We start from the raw sequence: 8,140 nt of genomic DNA on the forward strand, positions 1-8,140 counted from the left end.
CTATCACAGGGCCCCTCTCCATTGCCCCACCACCACCACCAAAGGAAGAAGAGTCATCTGCATAATAAGACCCTTGCTTTTACCTCCTTTCCCCCAGGAAAATTTCCTGGCCTAAAAATAATCCTTTCTTTTCTTTTGCTAATAGCTCCTTTGCTCCACACTTTTTCCTATAAAAATCTTCCACTTTGTACAACCCCTGTGAGCTCCCTTGTGGTTGCTACGTGGGATGCTGCTGCATTCTGTGGGAAATACCTTATTATTTTCCTATTTGGAGATTTAACTTGTGAGATGCAAAGCCTAATCACCTGGCTGAGAGTCACAAGCTAGACTGGCTTCATAGGTATGTGGCCCCATACTGAGAAGGTCCCTGTGCTTGTTTGTTTTTTACATTTTGAAAAATAAAACTTTATTAAATCAATAAGTGGGTAAGTCTTTTTCCAAAGTGAGCCAGTCACAAAGGATAGTAGCAGGTGTGGGTTTGCTGACTTGGCTTTGAGCCTTATGAAACAATTTTCTTTGCTGTTTGTTCCTTGCTGCAGCTTCAGTTTTGAATTGATGCCTGGATTGCAAGTGGTGTCCGTTGTTCCAGACCCGGCCAAAAGAGGGCAGCCAGCCTGCACTGGTGCTGGAGTTGTAGTCAAAGTTGGCCCCAACTCTGTCTGGGAGGAGTTTCTTTAATTTCTGTTTTTCCTTTTCTTTAATTTCTGTTTTTCCTTTTCTTTAAGAAATTCTTGCCGAAACCGGTTTGGCTCAGTGGATAGAGCGTCGGCCTGCGGACTGAAGGGTCCCAGGTTCGATTCCGGTCAAGGGCATGTACCTGGGTTGCGGGCACATCCCCAGTGGGAGATGCGCAGGAGGCAGCTGATCGATGTTTCTCTCTCATCGATGTTTCTAACTCTCTATCTCTATCCCTTCCTCTCTGTAAAAAATCAATAAAAATATATTAAAAAAAAAAAAAAAAAAAAAAGAAATTCTTCATTGGAGAGTCCTATTTGTTGGTTCCCAGAGCTGTGCTCCTCATCTTGGACCATCCAGGGTGGTGTGGCACCTGATGACTAATGAATGTTAGACATTGTCCTGTCTCCATCCAGTCAAGCTCTGGGGCAGGTGGCAGGTCCAAGCATGAGGGACACTGTGAGGAGGAGGCTACTTGACTGGTTGTCCCTTTCCAGCTTCCAGGTGCCAAAGAGCTCTCTTCTGAGTCTGGCACTGCTTGAGATGCTCTGGCTTCTCAGAGGGAAACCAACCTCTAAGATGGACTGAACCACCTCCTGCCAGCTGTGTTCCATCTCTCAGATATGAGCTGCCATCTCTTTGATCACCTCATCCTCTTTTTCCTCATAGGAATCCAAACATTTTACCATGGATTTCTTGAATTGTGCATAATCTTGATGATAGATCCTCCCTTCCCCCAACTGGTGGGCAGAGTATGAAGTAGCCTGCAGCCTGGAAATACGTGAGTTCCTAACCATGTACCTTATATGGACTATACATTGAACCACCAATCAGTACCTGCCAAGTACACTAAGCCCTTGCCCCTAACTACCTGAGTGCCTAACTATGTACTTTATATGGACCATACATTAAGCCACCAATCAGTGCGCGCCGAGTACCCTAAGCCCCCATTCCTCCCCTCAAAAGGAGTGCTCACCTCTGCACGGGTTGCTGCCCTCCCCTTGCGAGACAGCCCGGCAGGTCATTCTTCTAATAAAGCCTGTAATCCTGGTTTTCGGCTCCCGATTGGTATTTCACTTGAGGGGAGATGAGAAATTTCTCTTTCATCTGAACCTCCCACCAAAATCGGTTTGTTGCTTTCTTGTACTCTGGGCTGGCCAGGTGCTCCAGCAGCTCCTGGGGCACCGTCAGGTTCTGCAGGCTAATGTGCGCGGACCTCAGGGCTGCAGCACAGGCACCAGCAGCGCTGCTGGTGCTGGGGCACTTAACGCTCCACCTACGCTGAACAGCTTTTTGGGCGGCCTCCACCTGGTGTGGCCACAGCCACCTGCAGCTGCCCCCCTGCTTGCGGCTGTAGACATGTCCCGGACGAAGAAGGTCTGGTGGCACAGAGTGCAACGCTGCGCTGGTGTCATCGGCCCAGGGCAGGCCAAGCGGACACGAAGCGAGTCCTATGCAACCCGTTGGCCCTTCACCCCTGGGGGCAGGGCCTTGTTTGTTTTTTAAAAATATATTTTATTCATTTCAGAGAGGAAGGAAGAGAGAGATAGAAACATCAGCCATTAGAGAGAATCATTGATTAGCTGCGTCCTGCACGCCCCACACTGGGGATGGAGCCCACAACCCAGGCATGTGTCCTAACAGGGAATCAAACTGTGACCTCCTGGTTCATAGGCCCATGGTCAACCACTGAGCCATGCCAGCGGGGCCCTATGGTTGGTTTAATGCTCTGCCATCTCTATCTTGAAATTATGAGTACTTTTTGGACAAGTGGCTCTGCATTTTCTTTTCTTTTTTGTTTTTTAATATATTTTATTGATTTTTTTACAGAGAGGAAGGGAGAGGGGATAGAGTTAGAAGTATCCATAGAGAGAAACATCGATCAGCTGCCTCCTGCACACCTCCTACTGGGGATGTGCCCACAACCAAGGTACATGCCCTTGACTGGAATTAAACCTGGGACCCTTCAGTCCTCAGGCCGCTGCTCTATCCACTGAGCCAAACCGGTTAGGGCTGCATTTTCATTTTACACTGGGCTCTGCAATATATGTAGCTGGTCCTGAGTGCACAGATGAGCACTGCTGTTCATCTGGTTTTATAGAATATGTGTATATAAATTTTTAATGATATTGTTGCAGTAGGAATTAATGGACCAGATTTCCCAGACACGAGTGGGAATGAGGTGGAGTTTCTTGGGGTGCTGTTGAAATAAGCATTTCCAGAAGCCATCATAGGAGGATGGGATGTTCAAGATTTTATTGGTGTGGAGTTACATTTTTCAGGTTCCAAAGTCCCCTGCTCCTTAAGCCATTCCTGGAAAAGGTGCAGCTGGGAGTTAAGCAGAGCCAGAAATAAGGTCAATGTCCAGAGCTTCTGTTCCATGTTGTAGCCGAGCGTGTTGGTTCAGCACCCAAGTTAATTAAAGTTCATTAGTCCATGTGTGAAGTCCCTTATGGCCGTGGGTTATGTGGGCACAAGGGAGAGCATTTCCTGCCACAGGAGTCCCAAGTGGGAGAAGGAATTTCCTTTTTTTGGAAATTTATATATTTAGATTTTGCGTTGCAGTGACCATACCCATCTTGACCACTGACTCCCTTTTGGGTGTGATTAACAAGCAATCACCTTTGCATGTCACTCAGACATTAATGGGAATGCATGTAAACTGAGTCTAGTCCCTTCCCCCATCAATCATAGGGAACAGTGTTGGAGAATGTTAAATGCAGCTTTTTGGCAAAGCTTTATAAATTACATACCTATATTATTTGGCCTTCCCTTTCCTCCTTTCATGTTAAATAATAACCTGGTTATCACAACAGTATCAATATCATCCCAAATTTATTGATTTATTTTAGAGTGAGATAGGGAGAGAGAGAGAGAAGGAAAGAGAAAGAGAGAGAGAGAAAGAGAGAGAGAGAGAGAGAGAAACATCAATTCATTGTTCCACTTATTTATGCAATCATTGGTTAATTCTTTTATGTGCCCTGACCAGGATCAAACCCATACCCTTGGTGTATTGGGACAATGCTCTAACCAACTGAGCTACATGGCCAGGTGTGTATATAATCTAGTCTGTGTTCTAGCATGATTGCCTCATAATTCCAAAAGAGGCAGGATAGTAAGAAGATAGGACAATTCCTTAGCAAGTGGGATGGAGAAATTGAGACAAATAGTTAAATGGCCGAGCAATTTACAGCCAGATACAGAAGGTCACCAAGGTGGAAAGCCCTGGGTACCCAGCAACAGGCAAAACTGGCACCAGACCTCACCCCCAAGGTGGCCTTTCTTTCCCTAGCATATGCCTGGCCTGCAGTTTAGACCCCCTGACCTTTCCTTCCTAGAGATAACATCTAGGCCTCAGTTGCATTTCAGCTCCAGGCCCAGAAAAGCAGCAAAGCTAGGCAGGCAAGGCCAGAACCAGCTGCAATGATTAATGACCCCGATGCTCTGTCACAAGGTTCATGGAGACCACAACCCTGAAAGGGCAAACCTGGAAGAGGTGATGAATATTCTATTGATATCCTTCTGCCATAGACCAATTCCAGCATGTCATAATTTCATGAGTTTCATCAAAATGTTGATGAGACTTGGGGGTTGTGACTCAACCCTGTTGAGTCACACATGTAGTCACCTGTTGGGAATGGCTAAAGGCATTTCCCCAAACCTGAATAGGATACATTAAGTTGATTGTGGCTGCCAGAGAGCTAAAAAGCATCTTAATCTACATGTTATTGCCTCCTACTGGCCAAACACCTGTACAACCGTAGGCTATTTCCCCCATTCTGACAATGGACTCTGTACTAAACCCTGACCCTTTGAAGTGTATATCTCTGCCTCGCCTCAGGACAAGTTGTGTTAATAAAAAGCATGGGCCCTTGCCAGTTTGGCTCAGTGGATAGAGCGTCGGCCTGCGGACTGAAGGGTCCCAGGTTTGATTCCGGCCAAGGGCACATGCCCGGGTTTCGGGCTCAATCCCCAGTGGGGGGCATGCAGGAGGCAGCCAACCAATGATTCTCTCATATCATTGATGTTTCTATCTCTCTCTCCCTCTTCCTTCCACTCTGAAATCAATAAAGAAATATATTTTAAAAAATAAAAAAAAAGCATGGGGTCCTGGGGACGAAGAGAGAACCTAAGACCTTAGTCTTAAGAGCTTGGATCTTAGCTCCTTTAGCTAAGCTCCTCTGACCCCCAGTGCCTTTCAAAATTATATTTTGTCTCCGGATTCTTTATTAGTCTCTGGATTTCTATGTCATCTACGCACAGCCTTTTCCAGATTCCTGAACCCTTCTTGATGCTGGGACAAGAACCCCGGCATCCTTCCTTAAGACCTCCCTTAAACTCCCAGCCTTAAAAAACCCTCATAATGAAGGTCCCAGCACGCACACTCTCTTCTTCTTTTCCTTCCCCCACAGGCATGCATCTCCTAAACTCTAAGGGACCCCCCACAAGACTTGCAACCAGGGGAGCAATGGATAGCAGCAGCTCATTCTGGGTAAACTCCTGAACCTGGCCCCAAGGCCCCCTTTCTCTGACTCTGGTGACTCACTTCTTTCCCATAACATTTTTAGAGAGCCAAAGCAGCCTCGCTTAGTCTCCTCCTGTTGTTTCTTCTGCCCCCAGCTTAAAAATCTTTCCTGCGGTGCCCTGACTGGTTTTGCTCAGTGGATAGAGTGTTGGCCTGTGGACTGAGGGGTTCTGGGTTAGGTTCTGGTTGAGGGCACATGCCCAGGTTTTGGGCTTGATCCCCAGTGGGGGCCATGCGGGAGGTAGCCGATCAATGATTCTCTCTCATCATTGATGTTTCTATCTTTCTCTCCCTCTCCCTTCCTCTCTGAAATCAATAAAAATATATTTTTTAAAAACCTTTCATGCATGAAGTCAATAACCTAAAAACTACAGGCTGACCTGAGCAGACCCACTCTGGGCAAATCCCTATCCAGTAACACAAAAACAAAACCAGTTCAAGTTATTAATCATCCAATTTTCTTGCAAAAACGGGGGGGGGTACATATGATGGGGAAAATTAGACATTTGGGGGTGGGGGGACTAGCAATCTGAATCTGTGCCAGTAACCTAATGCACTTTCTTGTTAGCCTATAGTCTAGTCACTGCTCCTTCTTTAATTATCTGGTCCTGCAAGACATGTTTACCTAAGTACTACTCCCATTTTAGAGAGGCCATAAACCATGAACAATATACAACCCCCAGACCGAGTTATCAGCACTGGCGCCAGGCCAGGCCTTTAGATGTGGTCTCATGGCCCCCACCCCAAAGCCCGTGAAAGGTCTGGAAGTCCCATCCCATATTTGGGGGACAAAGACACCAAAGAGTATAAAGGGAAATCTTCCTCCATATTGGCTGCCTCAGGATTTGGAGAGAAACAGCCTCCCCTGAGTCCTGTACTAGTACATGAGAAACACCTGAGAATAAATGGGTTTTTCCTGTGCCTCCGGAACTCCTGCGTATTTTTCAGTCACCTGGTAAATTCTATAACACATACATATGCACCTATGTGCACTTTCCTACTAGGCTACAATCATCACCCTGTGAATGAAAAAAAAAAAAAAAGGCCACATGGTAACCTGATAGCTCAGGGAGGGCCTGCATGGTGGTTTTGCAAACACAAAAACCTAAAGTAGCCATAAAGGATGGTCTGAAATTAAAAATTTAACTAAAAGCAGTTTATAGTGGATAGTCATGTCCTAGGCCAGTATTTTCCCTGACAAAGATCAACTTCAATATTAACTGAGCCTAATGTCTTATTGCACCTAAGATAACATACCTGTGGAATGTTGGGGTAACTTGTAACTTCCCTTTTCCCAGACCCCTCAGGGCACAACAAATGGCACCAGGGCAGAGACCACAAATTCCCTCTTTGTTATTGTTATAGTCGACGCTTAACTATCTTGTACCCACTTATGTAAAAGAAACATGTGTCCATCATTTCACTTTTTATTCAGTCCCAGAGGTTTCCCTCTCCCCCTGACCTTTGCTTTCTCCCACCTCCCTAATCTATCACCAGTGGATTTCATGTAACCCACTTACGTCTCCTCCTTTGAATGTGACGTATAAAATAAGGTAAAGGGCCGCTATTTTCTGGAGCATTATCCCAATCCATTGAGATTCTGTTTCCCAGCAATTGTTGACAGTTTGGCTCAAATAAACTCACAAAAATTCTTTACAGGTTTGAATGTTTTTAGGTTTAACAACCCTTTCCGTGGTATTTTACCCCTCACATTAAACACTATCATTTCAAGGAATCTTATAATGCCATTGACTGCCTTGCTTCCCAATTATCTTAGTCTCCTAGTCATTTCATGACAGGATCATTTATAATGTTTTTGTTTTGTTTTTCCTGCTGTGGAAGAATCAGGAGAATGAGAACTAGAGCTTCCCCCATTCAAAGGGAACATGTTCCTATGCCTGCTGAAATTGTTTGAATACAACCTCTCTTCCTGTCTTAGTTCATTGATGAGATCACACTAGGGGTGTGTGTGTGTGTGTGTGTGTGTGTGTGTGTGTGTGTGTGTGTACATGCGCATATGCAGTGGGGATGGAGGCAGAACATGAGAAGTGAAGATTACCTAAGACTTACTGCACAAAGATGGTGAATTTGATGCCTGTTGTGCACAGACAAGCCAAAAGTCTAATATGACAGGCTTTCTCAGAGAAAAAGAGATTCATTCATAAGGCCAGCTAAATGAGGAGACCAGAGACTAAGCTCAAAATAGTCTCCCAGAACAAAGGCTTGGGATCAGTTTTTAGAGGTTATACATATTTATTAATTCTACTTCAGGGGTTCTGATTGAGCAGTGTTGAAGCTAAGCCATCTGAGGTTAGGGATGTGGAAGGGGCTACAGAGAACAAAGAAATTCCAATCTGGTAGAATTTGATTTATCAGGCCCTATGTGTGTCCAAATTTGGTCCCTGCACCAGATTTTCCTGATTGACTGACCCCTTGACTCATAATGGACTCTGGGTGCTAAAAGTAGCATCTCTACTACTTGAGTTCCTTGAATCTTGGTTCCACTGTGCTCTCGAGGTTAGCTTAGAGTAATTTAGCTATTAATTGCTCCTGCTCAAACCTCTGGGACCAGTCTGATCTAGCTTGACCTGGTGGTCTCCAGTGCTCTGTAAAGAGGCCTGTTGTTATCTCCTGAAAGACACTTAAAAAAAAAAACCTATTAGGGTCTGGTTTCAGTATTAGGGCCCAGTTGCAAGACTAGGAAAAGAAGAAAGGTCTGCTGTTTCCTTGATTGGTGGGATCCAAGAACCAATCCTTCTTCATGGAGGTTATATACTTCAGGAAGGAATGGCTGTGTCCTATTTCAGCAAAAAAATGCAATGCTAAGAATAGCTCAGAGGCAGAAGAGCCCTCTGAGGGCTGGATTCCAAAGATCCAGCTTGGACAATGGGCATACAAGTGATAATTATTGTGGACCAAAGACTGGAAAAACCGCCTTAA

The 8,140-nt window shown here is 45.2% G+C and overlaps 1 pseudogene across 1 annotated transcript; it reads right to left on the reverse strand.

Moving 5' to 3' along the window:
- Positions 1–414: 414 nt before the first annotated feature.
- LOC308511660 (centrosomal AT-AC splicing factor-like) lies at positions 415–2,090 on the reverse strand (annotated as a pseudogene). The gene is made up of 3 exons: positions 1,753–2,090; positions 971–1,388; positions 415–704 (listed from the first exon to the last, which is right to left on the reverse strand). The product of its transcript is annotated as a centrosomal AT-AC splicing factor-like (transcript).
- Positions 2,091–8,140: the final 6,050 nt, after the last annotated feature.

This window comes from Myotis nattereri (genome assembly GCF_964212035.1).
Source record: "Myotis nattereri genome assembly, chromosome: X".
Taxonomy (NCBI): Eukaryota; Metazoa; Chordata; class Mammalia; order Chiroptera; family Vespertilionidae; genus Myotis; species Myotis nattereri.